The sequence below is a fragment of the Salvelinus sp. IW2-2015 genome, unplaced genomic scaffold (assembly GCF_002910315.2).
Source record: "Salvelinus sp. IW2-2015 unplaced genomic scaffold, ASM291031v2 Un_scaffold2280, whole genome shotgun sequence".
Taxonomy (NCBI): Eukaryota; Metazoa; Chordata; class Actinopteri; order Salmoniformes; family Salmonidae; genus Salvelinus; species Salvelinus sp. IW2-2015.
Genome location: NW_019943607.1, coordinates 179553 through 195064, shown reverse-complemented (window position 1 = coordinate 195064; position 15512 = coordinate 179553). Strand labels below are relative to the sequence as shown.

The 15512-nt window shown below is 42.5% G+C and overlaps 1 long non-coding RNA gene across 1 annotated transcript; it reads left to right on the top strand.

The window, feature by feature from the left end:
* The first annotated feature begins 12543 nt into the window (after positions 1-12543).
* On the top strand, positions 12544-14183 carry LOC139025116 (uncharacterized). The gene is made up of 3 exons (XR_011476561.1): positions 12544-13320; positions 13525-13595; positions 13810-14183. It is a non-coding gene; the product is annotated as an uncharacterized lncRNA (long non-coding RNA).
* Positions 14184-15512: the final 1329 nt, after the last annotated feature.

The following is a 15512-nucleotide window of genomic DNA, read 5'->3' as shown; positions in this document are numbered from 1 at the left end:
AGTCGCGATGTACAAACTGGCGAGAGCTTTCCAAGCTAAAGGTTAGCTGATGACCGCTAGCAGTGGTTAGCTGACTACTAGCTAGTAGCTAGTGAGCTGGATAGCTTCTTTATTTATTTTTTTTTTTTTTTTTATTTAACTTATTTAACCAGGTAGGCAAATTGAGAACACGTTCTCATTTACAATTGCGACCTGGCCAAGATAAAGCAAAGCAGTTCGACACATACAACAAACACATAGTTACACATGGAGTAAACAAACATATAGTCAATAATACAGTGAAAAAAAAAAATAAGTCTATATACAATGTGAGCAAGTGAGGTGAGATAAGGAGGTGAAGGCAAACAAATATATGTAAATAAATAAAATAAATAAATAAAAATATAAAAGGCCATGGAGGTGAAGTGAATACAACACAGCAAGTAAAATAAAACAAAAAAAAAAACCCTGGAATGGTTGGTTTGCAGCGGAAGAAAGTGCAAAGTAGAGACAGAAAATAATGGGGTGCAAAGGAGCAAAATAAATTAATAAAATAAATACAGTAAAAGAGGTAGTTTTTTGGGCTAAATTGTAGATGGGTTATGTACAGGTGCAGTAATCTATGAGCTGCTCTGACAGCTGGTGCTTAAAGCTAGTGAGGGAGATAGGTGTTTCCAATTTCAGAGATTTTTGTAGTTCGTTCCAGTCATTGGCAGCAGAGAACTGGAAGGAGAGGCGTCCAAAGGAAGAATTGGTTTTGGGGGTGACTAGAGAGATATACCTGCTGGGCGCGTGCTACAGATAGGTGCTGCTATGGTGACACAGCGAGCAGAGTAAGGGGGATTTTACCTAGCAGGGTCTTGTAGATGACCTGGAACCAGTGGGTTTGGCGACGAGTATGAAGCGAGGGCCAGCCAACGAGAGTGTACAGGTCGCAGTGGTGGGTAGTATATGGGGCTTTGGTGACAAACGGATGGCACTGTGATAGACTGCCATCAATTATTGAGTAGGGTTTTGGAGGCTATTTTGTAAACACACAAGAGTCGAGGATTGGTAGGATGGTCAGTTTTACAAGGGTATGTTTGGCAGCATGAGTAAAGGATGCTTTGTTGCGGAATAGGAAGCCAATTCTAGATTTGACTTTGGATTGGAGATGTTTGATGTGAGTCTGGAAGGAGAGTTTACAGTCTAACCAGACACCTAGGTATTTGTAGTTGTCCACATATTCTAAGTCAGAACCGTCCAAAGTAGTGATGTTGGACAGGCGGGCAGGGCAGGCAGCGATCGGTTGAAGAGCATGCATTTGGTTTTCACTTGTATTTAAGAGCAGTTGGAGGCCACGGAAGGAGAGTTTGTATGGCATTGAAAGCTCGCCTGGAGAGTTGTTAACACAGTGTCAAAGAAGGGCCAGAAGTATACAGAATAGTGTCGTCTGCGTAGAGGTGGATCAGAGAATCACCAGCAGCAAGAGCGACATCATTGATGTATACAGAGAAGAGAGTCGGTCCAAGATTGAACCCTGTGGCACCCCCATAGAGACTGCCAGAGGCCCGGACAACAGACCCTCCGATTTGACACACTGAACTCGATCAGAAGAGTTGGTGAACCAGGCGAGGCAATCATTAGAGAAACCAAGGCTGTCGAGTCTGCCAATGAGGATGTGGTGATTGACAGAGTAAAAGCCTTGGCCAGGTCAATGAATACGGCTGCACAGTATTGTTCCTATCGATGGCGGTTACGATGTCGTATGACCTTGAGCGTGGCTGAGGTGCACCCATGACCAGCTCTGAAACCAGATTGCATAGCGGAGAAGGTGTGGTGGAGATTCGAATGGTCGGTAATCTGTTTGTTGACTTGGCTTTCGAAGACCTTAGAAAGGCAGGGTAGGATAGATATAGGTCTGTAGCAGTTAGGGTCAAGGGTGTCCCCCCTTTGAAGAGGGGGATACCGCAGCTGCTTTCCAATCTTTGGGGATCTCGGACGACACGAAAGAGAGGTTGAAGAGGCTAGTAATAGGGGTGGCAACATTTCAGCAGATAGTTTTAGAAAGAAAGGTCCAGATTATCTAGCCCGGCTGATTTGTAAGGGTCCAGATTTTGCAGCTCATTAGGACATCAGCTGACTGTATTTGGGAGAAAGAGAAATGGGGGAAGCTTGGGCGAGTAGCAGAGGGGAGGGCAGTGCTGTTGTCCGGGGTAGGGGCAGCCAGATGGAAAGCATGGCCAGCCGTGGAAAATGCTTATTGAAATTCTCAATTATAGTGGATTTGTCGGTGGTGACAGTGTTTCCTATCTTCAGAGCGGTTGGAAGCTGGGAGGAGGTGTTCTTATTCTCCATGGACTTTACGGTGTCCCAGAACTTTTTTTGAATTGTGTTGCAGGAAGCAAATTTCTGCTTGAAAAAGCTAGCCTTGGCTGTTCTAACTGCCTGTGTATATTGGTTTCTGGCTTCCCTGAAAAGTTGCATATCACGGGGGCTGTTCGTATGCTAATGCAGAACGCCATAGGATGTTTTCTGTTGGTTAAGGGCAGTCAGGTCAGGAGAGAACCAAGGGCTATATTTGTTCCTGGTTCTAAATTTCTTGAATGGGGCATGCTTATTCAAGATGGTGAGGAAGGCATTTTTAAAAAATGACCAGGCATCCTCTACTGACGGGATGAGATCGATATCCTTCCAGGATACCCCGGCCAGAAGCTTCTGTTAGCTTCTGTTGGCTAGCTTCTGTTGTACTTAAAAAAAAAAAATAGATTCCACGCCACATTGGGTGAGGCGGGTTGCAGGAGAGTATTTTGAAGTTGAGGTTTAGAAAAATATAAAAAAGATATGCGAAGAAAAATATATAAAAATATATATACATGGGACACAACAAGACGAAGGACAAAGACGTCTGACTGCTGCGCCATCTTGGATCGTCCGTTTCTCTAGTTCATAATTTCTAGTTTTCCTGGGTTTTGACCAATTCTGCCTGCCCTGACCCTAAGCCTGCCTTCCGTTCTGTACCTTGTCACACCACCCTGGATTACTGACCTCTGCCTGCCCTGACCCTGAGCCTGCCTGCCGTTCTGTACCTTTCGGACTGTGCTCTGGTTAACTGACCACTGCCTGCCCTTGATCTGCCGTTTGCCTTGACACTCCTGCATTTATCCCAGTCATCAGAAACAGAGCCTTCAGGTAGGTGTATGTCTGACTTCAACGTGTGCGCAATTACAGTGATAATTTAACATGGTCAACATGTGGTTATGTGGTCACATAACCACATAACCACATAACCTTTCACATGTGGATTAAAATGTTCACATGATGCCCTGCAAACAAAAATGACAACTTGACACACTAACTTAAATTATTACATTGTGTATGTTTATTTATAGAGTCATTTTTATTCAACATGTCCTCATCTGGGATTTGACGTCATTCCGATCTTCCTGCTATGCCACCAGGGTTGGGTAGGTTACTTTCTAAATATAATCTGATACAGTTACTACTGTAGTTACCTGTCCAAAATATTTATCAGTAACGTAACTTTTGAATTACCCAAACTCAATCATGTAATCTGATTAGCACAAGCTGCCACGACTTCTTCGGCGGTCGACGGTCTTCTAGCCATCGCCGATCACTTTTTCATTTTCCATTTGTTTTGTCTTGTTTTTCCACACACCTGGTTTTCATTTTCCTCATTACGTGTTGTGTATTTAACCCTCTGTTCCCCCATGTCTTTGTGTGGTATTGTTTATTGTAAGTGCTTGTGCACATTTGTTTGACTGGTGCGCGTCGGGTTATTGTGCCCATATTTGTATTTCTTATGCCGTTGGTTTTACTATTAAACTGCTCCGGCTATTACCTAGTTCTGCTCTCCTGCGTCTGACTTCCCTGCCACCAGTTACGCACCCCTTACAGAATACCACACCATCCATATGGAGTCAGCAGGAGCAGGTGCCCCTGGTATAGGGGTAGAGGAGCGCGTCCAGGAGCAAGCGGCGATGATCCACCATCTTGGCGTCGCCATGGACAGCGTCGTTCAGACCATGGACCGCTGGGAGAGACAGACAGTTCCTTCAGCGCCTCCACCAGCACAACAGGGGTTACCACTACTCGTCCCTCCTGTACCCGGTCCCAGTGGGATGCGTCTCGCCCTTCCCAGGGAGTATGATGGGACGGCGGCACGGTGCCAGGGTTTCCTGCTACAGCTGGTCTTATACCCGGGCACCGTTTACCCGACTCCCTCGGGAAGGGAGAGGGTGTCCACCCTCGTTTTGTGCCTCTCGGGGAGAGCTCTGGAGTGGGATAACGCCGTGTGGGGAGAAGGAGATACTGCGTTGGACCACTTCGAGGAGTTCACCCGCGGCTTCCGGCAGTCTTCGACCACCTGCCCGAGGGTAGAGCGGCGGGTGAACGTCTCTTCCACCTGCGGCAGGGGACGAGGAGTGCACAGGAGTTCGCTTTGGACTTTTGGACCCTGGCCGCTGGAGCGGGATGGAACGACAGGGCCCTGATCGACCACTATCGCTGCAGTTTGTGTGAGGTCGTCTGCTTTGAGTAAAATCAGTGTGTCTATGTATAAAGATGACTCAACACTATACACGTCAGCTACTACAGAAACTGAAATGACTGCAACACTTAACAAAGAGCTGCAGGTAGTTTCAGAATAGGTGGCAAGGAATATGTTTCACAAACTAAAAGCATTGTATTTGGGACAAATCATTCACTTAACCCTAAACCTCAACTAATAAATAATGAGGAAATTGAGCAGGTTGAAGTGACTAAACTGCTTGGAGTAACCCTGGATTGTAAACTGTCATGGTCCAAACATATTGATACAAAAGTAGCTAAAATGCGAAGAAGTCTGTCAATAATAAAGCGCTGCTCAGCCTTCTTAACCGCGCTATCAACAAGGCAGGTCCTACAGGCTCTAGTTTTGTCACACCCAGACAACTGTTTAGTAGTTTGGTCAGGTGCCACAAAGAGGGAGTTAGGAAAATTGCAATTCGCTCAGAACAAGGCAGCACGGCTGGCCTTTGGATGTACACAGAGAGCAAACATTAATAATATACATGTCAATCTCTCCTGGCTCAAAGTACTTGTGAGGGATATTGACATGTTGAAAGCACCAAACTGTCTGTTTAAATGACCAGCACACAGCTCAGACACCCATGCAGACTTCACAAGACATGCCACCAGTGGTCTCTTCACAGTCTCCAAGTCCAGAACAGGCTACGGGAGGCGCACAGTACAAGATAGAGCCATGACTACATAGAACTCTATTCCACATTAGGTAACTGATGCAAGCAGTAGAATCAGATAAAAACACATATTATGTAACAGTGGGGACTGTGAACCAACAAAAACATAGGCACAGACACATACATAAACACACATGATAACATACACACTATACACACACGTACAAATGGATTTTGTGTTGTAGATAGATGGTAGTGGAGTATGGGCCTGAGGGCACAAGCTTAGTGTGTTCTGAATTCTGTAATGAATGTATTGTAATGTCTTAAAATTGTATAACTGTATAACTGTATAATTTTGCCAGATCCCAGGAAGAGTAGCTGCTGCCTTGGCTAATGGGGGTCCATAATAAATACAAATACAAATACTTTGCGCCGTTCATCTGTCACGATCGTCTATAGTAGAGAGTGAGGACCAACATGCAGCGCGTGGAAAGTAAGTCATCTTCCTTTTATTTGAAGAGAACGAACACCAAACGAAACCACTTTACAAAATAACAAAACAGACGAACGTGAAGCTAAMCATGAACTAGTGCCTACAAGCAACATAGAACATCGACATAGACAATAMCCCACAAACAGCTAAAGCCTATGGTTACCTTAAATATGGCTCCCAATCAGAGACAACAATAACCAGCTGTCTCTAATTGAGAACCCATTCAGGCAACCATAGACTTCCCTAGACAACTACACACAACCATAGACACAGCTAGATACCTATACTAAACATAAACCCAACTACTCTAATAAACCCCCTAAACCTTACAACCACCCTAGACACTACAAAAACACATACACTCCCCATGTCACACCCTGACCTAACTAAAATAATAAATAAAACAAAGAATACTAAGGCCAGGGCGTGACATCATCTTTCCCTCGATCCTGACTAATCTCCTATTCCCTGCCACCAAAAAACATCACCACAGCATGATGTTGCCACCACCATGCTTCACCGTAAGGATAGTATTGGCCAGGTGATGAGCGGTGCCTGGTTTCCGCTCAACGTGACGCTTGGCATTCAGGCCAAAGAGTTGAATCTTGATTTCATCAGCCCAGAGAATCTTGTTTCTCATGGTCTGAGAGTCCTTTAGGTGTCTTTTGGCAAACTCCAAGCGGGCTGTCATGTGTCTTTTACTGAGGAGTGGCTTCCATCTGGCCACTCTACCATAAAGGCCTGATTGGTGGAGTGCTGCAGAGATGGTTACTGCAGAGACAATTCCTTCGACCTCATGGCTTGGTATAAATGTTGTTTTTCAATTATTTTCGGTAATACCAAGTACACCATCAAAGACATTCTATAAAGAAGTACTCTCTCTCACTGCTAACTACCAGGAAGTTTGAAAAGACAGGCTGAGTGGGCTGGGAGCTTATATTCATGAGCTCGCCTAGACTGACAGCTCTTTGAAATGCCTATGTCAAGAAAACTTGGATGCAGTGAACAGTGTTGCAGTAAAAACATCTCAAGCAACATTGCATCAATGATGTACAAAAATATATAGTTCTCCCATTTGGCATGTCTCTTGTGATGCGGTTCACAGCAGCGCTGAATGATGTGTTGGCATGACAACTACGTCAGAGTTTTGTACGACCTTTCCCCTTTTTTGTTCCACGCTTGCTGAGGACCTAGCTAGCCAGTAACTAGCTAACAACAGATACAGATGAAAGCGGAAACATAAGTGTCTTTGCCATAGATGAATAGGGTAAACTCTTAATTATATTTGTCAAATTTTGGCACCAGTAGAGTAGCTATATAGCTATATAAATCACTCCCCTCTGCAAACATAACTTCTCCGATGTTGGTTACAAGATGGTACTTATCTAAATTAGGTAAGAGAATATCATGTTCCCATTGGTGTATTAAAATGAGAGAGTTAGGGTGATGTCACCCTATCCCTTAATAATCTCGCCTCCTCATACAAAGTGTTTGACATGGGGGAGGGGACCAGTAACTTTATGATCAAACTTTATCCATGTAGAAGAAACAGTCATTCTTCATACTTTGGCCGTCATACGTTGATCTGGTTTCATCCAAATATCATCCCATTTCATAAAAAATATTTTGACTGTTCATGAACTTTAACAGCTTTGATCCTCTGGATCCTGGTGAGGTCATGAAGGAGTGTTTGGACTCAGCTGGGACCAGGTTTGAGCTCCTGCGCAACGCTGACATCCTTCTTCCCAGAGATGGTCTACCTGTACAATCACCACCTGGACTGGACACAACTCAACAAAAGCTATATTTTAGATCAGGGAGAGGCCATGGACATCACAAGCATTCCAACAAAGTTCTTCTTGCTGCTGTCAATGGCTGTCTGCCTGCCCCCTTGGACTATCTGCACTGCCTCTATGCACATTCACATTACTCTCTCTTAACACTCACGCACACAACACACACACGCACACAGTCAACCACCATACATTGCTGCTACGTTTTACATTCATCCAGCTGCTCAGCCACTTTACCCCTGATTGTATACATATAACTTTTTCTATCACCGCCGTCGTTATTGATATTGTTTTTTACTTAGTGTATATTATTTTGTTCTTTCTCTCCTGGCATTGAGACTTTTCCCTTCTATTTCTTGATATTGATACTTTTCTGTTCACAAGTTTTCTATTTTTGATATTGATACTTCCCTTTTGAGAAAGAACTGGCAAAGAAGCATTTCACTGTGCCGTTTACACCGTCTGTATCCTGTGTACGTGACAAATAAACGTTGGTTTGATTTGATATAAGCCATGGACTAGACAAAGTGTTTTTTTACCTGGAGTTTTTCCTGATTGTAGGCTATTACTTTCAACACTTGTTTACTACACTACCTTACTCACTCTGTTTTAGTACATGTCCTCACATGTGAGTCCTTAAATAGATGGGTGGGGCAAAGGCGTAAGATGGTGTGATCAATGCTGAATGAGCATACTCATAGAAGAGCTCTTGAGCAAGTGTGAAACACTTTCGAGGGTATTTTCTCCGATTATTTCATAAGTGGGATAACACGTTTATCAACTTTAAAAGCAGTATAACTTTCCTATGTTTCCTCCAACTACAGTGTATGATATACCATTTTGAAGCTATGAGTCTGTACTTTTATAAATATAATCAGATGTTGCTTACTGGCTTGATAGTGTTGTAATGTGGTTTATTCTTCATGTTGAACTGTGTAGTTACTGTAACTGCCAGAGACTGAGTGTACATTCCAAATGGCACCCTAACAACTTTATAGCGAATAGGGTGCCATTTGGGATGCCAGCTGAAACAGAAGCTTATGCAGATCAGTTGAGGAGCTCACAGAAGCCTGAACGCTGAGGAAGACAACAGGAACCATTTTGGTAAGACATTTTCTATTATTCTATAAGATATTATACATTAAAAGTGCCTGCACTTATCAGAATGTAAATGTGCGGAAACAGTGAACATTGTCACTTACAGGTACTGTAGGCCTACTGTATTGATAGAAAAATCTCACTTAAAAAACATGAGATTTTTAACTGCTTACTGTTTAGGCTACCTTCAGTGTTTCAATTTGTATTTTTGATTAGTATTTAAATGTATAATTTAAATGAATAACCGTTTATGATTTCTTTAGAATTTGATTCATATTTTTTTCTCCCATGTATTAGAGGGAATAGCAATACAACCATGGAACTTGGGGTGTTTCTCATCATCATTTTTTCAGGTTAGTATCTATCTCCTGTATGGTTTTCACCTGGATTTGGTACTATGCAGCAAATTTGAAATGACATTTTTTTTTTTTACATTGGGTAAAAGTAGAGCTATAAAATGTTCTATCATACACTGCACAGTTGATGAGCAATGGGAAATTAATTATGCTTTGAAAGTTGATGAACTTGTAACCCCACCTTTGAGAAAATGATCTGTGAATGTTTTGGTACAGTACACCTACTGGAGAGCTCTTCTTTGTCTACACCCATTCAGCATTGTTCACACACTCTTAAGCCTAAGCCTAAGGATTCACAGTCTAGTAAACTACCAAAGACTAAACATGGTGAAAGTAGTAGCAAAAATACACTTTATCTGGTCCTTGGCCTATATATATATTTTTTTATTTTTTATTTTTTTATTTCACCTTTATTTAACCAGGTAGGCTAGTTGAGAACAAGTTCTCATTTGCAACTGCGACCTGGCCAAGATAAAGCAAAGCAATTCGACACATACAACAACACAGAGTTACACATGGAATAAACAAAACATACAGTCAATAATACAGTAGAAAAATAAGTCTATATAAAATGTGAGCAAATGAGGTGAGATAAGGGAGGTAAAGGCAAAAAAGACCATGGTGGCGAGGCAAATACAATACAGCAAGTAAAGCACTGGAATGGTAGATTTGCAGTGGAAGAATGTGCAAAGTAGAAATATAAATAATGGGGTGCAAAGGAGCAAAATAAATAAATAAATACAGTATGGAAAGAGGTAGTTGTTTGGGCTAAATTATAGATGGGCTATGTACAGGTGCAGTAATCTGTGAGCTGCTCTGACAGCTGGTGCTTAAAGCTAGTGAGGGAGAAAAGTGTTTCCATCTTCAGAGATTTTTGCAGTTCGTTCCAGTCATTGGCAGCAGAGAACTGGAAGGAAAGATGACCAAAGGAGGAATTGGCTTTGGGGGTGACCAGTGAGATATACATGCTGGAGTGCGTGCTACGAGTGGGTGCTGCTATGGTGACCAGTGAGCTGAGATAAGGCGGGGCTTTACCTAGCAGAGACTTGTAGATAACCTGTAGCCAGTGGGTTTGGCGAYGAGTATRWAGCGAGGGCCAACCAACGAGAGCATACAGGTCGCAATGGTGGGTAGTGTATGGGGCTTTGGTGACAAAACGGATGGCACTGTGATAGACTGCATCCAGCTTGTTGAGTAGAGTGTTGGAGGCTATTTTATAGATGACATCACTGAAGTCGAGGATCGGTAGGATGGTCAGTTTTACGAGAGTATGTTTGGCAGCATGAGTGAAGGATGCTTTGTTGCAATATAGGAAGCCAATTCTAGATTTCATTTTGGATTGGAGATAATTTATGTGAGTCTGGAAGGTAAGTTTACAGTCTAACCAGACACCTAGGTATTTGTAGTTGTCCACGTATTCTAAGTCAGAGCCGTCCAGAGTAGTGATGCTGGACGGGCGAGCAGGTGCGGGCAGTGATCGGTTGAATAGCATGCATTTAGTTTTACTTGCGTTTAAGAKCAGTTGGAGGCCAYGGAAGGAGAGTTGTATGGCATTGAAGCTCGTCTGGAGGTTAGTTAACACAGTGTCCAAAGAGGGCCCAGAAGTATACAGAATGGTGTCGTCTGCGTAGAGCTGTATCAGAGAATCACCAGCAGCAAGAGCAACATCATTGATGTAAACAGAGAAAAGAGTCGACCCGAGGATTGATCCCTGTGGCACCCCCATAGAGACTGCCAGAGGTCCGGACAACATGCCCTCCGATTTGACACACTGAACTCTATCAGAGCAGTAGTTGGTAAACCAGGTGTAAAAGGTACAGTGAAATGGTCATTTGCATAGTGGATTGTTTTGTTTGGACATGTAGCTAGCTAGCTAACCACAATCCCAACTAACACTGCGTTCAAAACAATTAGTAATTGGAAAAAACTATTTGAACGGTCATCCAACTCTGGAACTTGGGCCTCTTTCTAGGGCTCTGACTTTCCGACCAGAAATTCACTGATGTCATGATTTGAACTCTTATTTTTCCCCAGTTGTTTTGAACGTGGCAATACTACCATGCATGAACCTGCAAATAGCTAAAGCTAACCAACTAGGTTCAATTTTAGCTAGCCAACATTAGGCTATAACTAGCAATCCAAATGGCTTTCTGAGATAGAAATAATATTACTAAACAGAACATTCACAAAATGTTAGCTAGCGAGCCAGCCAGCTAACATTAGCTAGCTAGCTAACAGTATGCTTTAACTTGCTACATACTGAGCAGCTCATGTAATAGATAAGACCATGCTACATGGCAGACATATCCAAACTAATTTCTCGGCATGTCCAGCCCATCCATTATCTCAGCCAATCATTGATAGCAGGAATGTTCCTGTATTTTTCTGTGTCAAAAACAACTAGGCTCATAACTTACCAATTTTATTTGTATTTACCTATGGCATACACGTTTATTATTAAGGCACAGGAAAGTTCACATGTTCCAGAAGGCATTTTCTGCCAAAAGCCCAATGGGACAGTCTAAATGTTTTTGTGTTTTTTTTGTGCAGGACGATGATGTGTGGTGACCTTGAGGGTAAAAATTGTCCGATGTTTTAGAAATGCCTGGGCCAATATCTGGTGTATGGGCTAAAAGTATTGTTAAGCTACCTAATAATTGTAATATTTTTTCCAAGTAATAGGCAGCCTCTGCTCTGTAACAAGCACAACTGCAGATCCTAATATGACAACCGCAACTGAGGCACCTGCTACAACAACAATAGCTGTAGGTGCATCTCTTGCTCCAACAGCCACGGACGGAGCTCCTATTACAACAACAATAACTGAAGCTCCTACTGCAACAACAACTGAAGCTCCTACTGCAACAACCACAGATCCATTTACAACAACACCAGCTCTTGCTACTGCAACCACAACCCCAGCTCCTACTACAACAACCATAACTGCAGCTCCTACTACAACAACCACCACCGCAGCTCCTACTACAACAACCATAACAATAGCTCCTACTACAACAACCACAACTGCAGCTCCTACTACAACAACCACAACTGCAGCTCCTACTACAACAACCACAACTGCAGCTCCTACTACAACAACCACAACTGCAGCTCCTACTACAACAAACCACAACTTGCAGCTCCTACTACAACAACCACCACCGCAGCTTCTACTAACAACAACCACCACAACTGCAGCTGCCTACTAAACAACCACAAACTGCAGCTCCTATTACAACAACCACAACTGCAGCTCTACTACAACAACCACAACTGCAGCTCCTACTACAACACCACAACCCCAGATCCTACTACAACAACCATAACTGCAGCTCCTACTACAAACCACACTGCAGGCCTACTACAACAACCACAAACTGCAGCTCCTCCTACAAAACAACCACAACCCCAGATCCTACTACAACAACCACTCAACTGCAGCTCCTAACTACAAACAACCACAACTGCAGCTCCTACTACAACAACCACAACCCCAGATCCTACTACAACAACCACAGAATCCATTTACAACAACACCAGCTCTTGCTACTGCAACCACAACCCCAGCTCCTACTACAACAACCATAACTGCAGCTCCTTACTACAACAACCACCACCGCAGCTCCTACTACAAACAACCATAACAATAGCTCCTACTACAAACAACCATAACTGCAGCTCCTACTACAACAACCACAACTGCAGCTCCTACTACAACAACCACAGTTCCTGATATAACAACCACAGCTCTGCTACGACAACCACAGTTCCTGATATAACAACCACAACCACACGTTCCTGCTACGACAACCACAACCACAGCTCCTGCTACGACAACCACAGCTGCAGCTCCTACTACAACAACCACAACCACAGTTCCTGATATAACAACCACAACCACAGCTCCTGCTACGACAACCATAGTTATAGGTGCATCTCTTGCTCCAACAGCCACGGACGGAGCTCCTATTACAACAACTACTGCTCCCACTACAACAACTGTGGCTCCTACTATGCACGAAACCACAGCACCTTATACATCAACCACAGCAACCTTATACATCAACCACAGCACCTTATACAACAACCACAGCACCTTATACAAACAACCACAGACCTTTATACAACAACCACAGCACCTTATACAACAACCACAGCACCTTATACATCAACCACAGCACCTTATACATCAACCACAGCACATTATACAACAACCACAGCACCTTATTCAACAACCACAGCTCCTAATACAACAACTACAGATCCCAATACAACAACCACAGCTCCTAATACAACAACTACAGCTCCTGCTACAACAACTGCAACTCCTGCTACAACAACCACTACTGAGCTACCAGAAACTACACAAATGAGCACTATAACTTCACCTGCAGGAGAGTTCACCATCCATAGAAGCTCGGGTAAGTGTGATTTACTTTACTTAATATCTAATGAAATTGGTAATCGTGGTCAACCCTGTCAAGTCTCTTTTTTTTCTAATAGTACGGTACGTGTCTGTCTGTCTGTCTGTCTGTCTGTCTGTCTGTCTGTCTGTCTGTCTGTCTGTCTGTCTGTTTGTTTTGCTTCATGTTTGTTCGTATTATTGACTCATTGTGTCTCTACAGGATATAAGTTGGTACTGAGGGTGAAATTCACCATGACAACAGACCTAAACGAATCTGAAATCTTGAACCAGGTGAGAGTCACTGTCAAATGTATCATATAATAATTAATTATTATTAATCTCCAAAAATGATTATAGAATGAGGAATAACCTCACTCAAAGGGATTTCAGTGTAAGGTTGCTTTAACAAATAAGGATACTGAGTAAAGTGGGAAGGAGCGTGAAGAGGATAGGAATGTAGTATTAACCCATTTACTAAATTATGTAACCCCTGTGTTTATTCCAGCTTCGTCAGGAACTGATCAGCCAAGGGCTGCCAGAGAACGTTACACTGCGTTTGAGAATCATTTCAGGACAGAATGCAAACCGGATCACAAAGAGAATTTCCATGCTTAATGACGATGGCCTATAGGGGGAGGTTTATGACCCCCATGTCATATCACTTAATCCGGCATAGCAAAGACACGACAACAGATACCTTACAATAGATTGTCCTCAGTATTACATTATTCCCACATGACCTACGGTAACTGGACCTAATGTATTAGCAACTAAATATCTTCAGTGCCTTCAGAAAATTCACACCCCTTAACTTTTCCCACATGTTGTTGTTTTACAAAGTGTCATTAAAAATGATTGAATTGTATTGTTTTATAAATGATCTACACAAAATACTCTGTTATGTGGGGAAAAAAAGTGGAAGTGGAAAAAACATTCTAACATTTGTAAAATAAATATGATGTATTAATCAACAGTTAGTTACTATGTCCTCATTGTGAAAGTCATCTAACTCAGAAACTTCAAGGACCCAAACACTTGTAACTGAACTCAAGGTCACTGATAATTATTTTTTGCGGTATCATTTACTAGGCTAAATCATTTGGAAAATGAGAGAGTTAACAGACTACGGCAGGGTAAAGGCTAACGGAAAACAACACGGTCATTGAGGTGAGAATCACCACAGGTCAACATACATGAACCTCTGTACTTGAACTCAACAAACACAACAGTACACACATTCACCAGACTTTTGAGGATGAGATGGTCTTACCAACTGAGAGGGAAAATATAACAGAATCCACCAAAACTGCACTGAAATTATAGGTTCATCCAGGGCACAAAGTGGGGGGGGACATTATACATTTTACTTTGAATCATTATTATTTTTTAAATAATTTTTATCCAGTTGGATAAACACTCCAAACAGCCTACTTGACCGCTCGGAGGAGTCTGCATGGTCCTAAAGCAATCGTTTTGAATAACATTCCAATTATAAAACTGGTGGGGACAAAAATGCAATTTCAGAATGTGGGGGGGGCATGTCCATCCCTAGTGAAAGTTGCATCAGGAGTTGCCATTCCCTAGGCTATCAGTTCACATCCAAATGTGGACAATGCAGCAACAGTATTAATCAGGATACAGTGAGGGAAAAAAGTATTTGATCCCCTGCTGATTTTGTACGTTTGCCCACTGACAAAGAAATTATCAGTCTATAATTTTAATGGTAGGTTTATTTGAACAGTGAGAGACAGAATAACAACAAAAGAACACCACAGAAAAAAACCAGATAAAACGCAATCGTCAAAAATGTTATAAATTTGTTTTGGCCATTTCTTAATGAGGGAAATAATAAGTATTTGACCCCCTTCTCAATTCAGAAAGATGGTTCTGGCTCCCTATGGTGTCGTTTCATACAGGGGTAACGAGCTGAGATTGAGGAGCACACTCTTAAAGGTGAGGTGCTGCCTAATCTCAGTTTCTTACCTTATAAAAAAGACACCTATCCACAGAAGCAATTCAATTGCATCAGGTATTTTCCAATCACTTCGTCACACTTAATGTGCCAAGACCCAAGAGCTGCTCCAAGGTATCATGTAGTGGACAGAAGAATTTGATAAGATCTACACAGACGGCTGGGAATATGGGTAAGGAAGACATTGAGCCAAGCAGTTTGGAGTGTGAGGTAGGTGACAAACAGTTGGTGCGATT